This window comes from Carlito syrichta, unplaced genomic scaffold (assembly GCF_000164805.1).
Source record: "Carlito syrichta isolate Samal-C Ts95f unplaced genomic scaffold, Tarsius_syrichta-2.0.1 Scaffold304639, whole genome shotgun sequence".
Taxonomy (NCBI): Eukaryota; Metazoa; Chordata; class Mammalia; order Primates; family Tarsiidae; genus Carlito; species Carlito syrichta.
Window position 1 is genome coordinate 1 of NW_007248735.1, and position 700 is coordinate 700.

Here is a 700-nt window from a genome sequence, read left to right on the forward strand (position 1 = left end):
AAAAAATTAGCCGGGCGTGGTAGCGCACGCCTGTAATTCCAGCTACTTGGAAGGCTGAGGCGGAAGGATCTCCGGAGATCAGCAGGTCAAGGCTGCAGTGGCCGGGAGAGGCCACTGCATTCCACCCTGAGCGACAGAGTGAGACTCCAACTCAATAAACAAACAAACAAACAAATAAATAAATAAAATAAACGAACAAACAAAAATTTTCATGGATTGCTCTGATAAAAATCCATCAGCTCTTTTTCTTTTTTTTTGAGTTGGAGTCACACTCTGTCACCCAGTCTGGAGTTCAGTGGCACGTTCACGACCACTGCAGCCTCAACTCACTGAGCTCAGATGATCCTCCTGCCTCAGCCTTCCAAGCAGCTGGAATTACAGACATGTGCCACCATCTGTCTAATTTTTTTTTTTTTATTGTGGAGATGAAGTCTCACCAAGTTGCTCAGGCTGGTCTTGAACCTGTGGCCTCAGGCAGTCCTCTCACCTCAGTCTCCCAAAGTGCTGGGATTATAGGCGTGAGTTACTGCGCCCGGCTAATTTTTTATTTATTGTAGAGATGAGGTCTCATCAAGTTGCCTGGGCTTGTCTTGAACCCGAGGGCTCAGGCAATCCTCTCATCTAGGCCTCCCAAAGTGCTGGGATTACAGGCTTGTGCCACCATGTCTGGCCAGTTCTTATCTTTTTTTTTTTTTTTTTG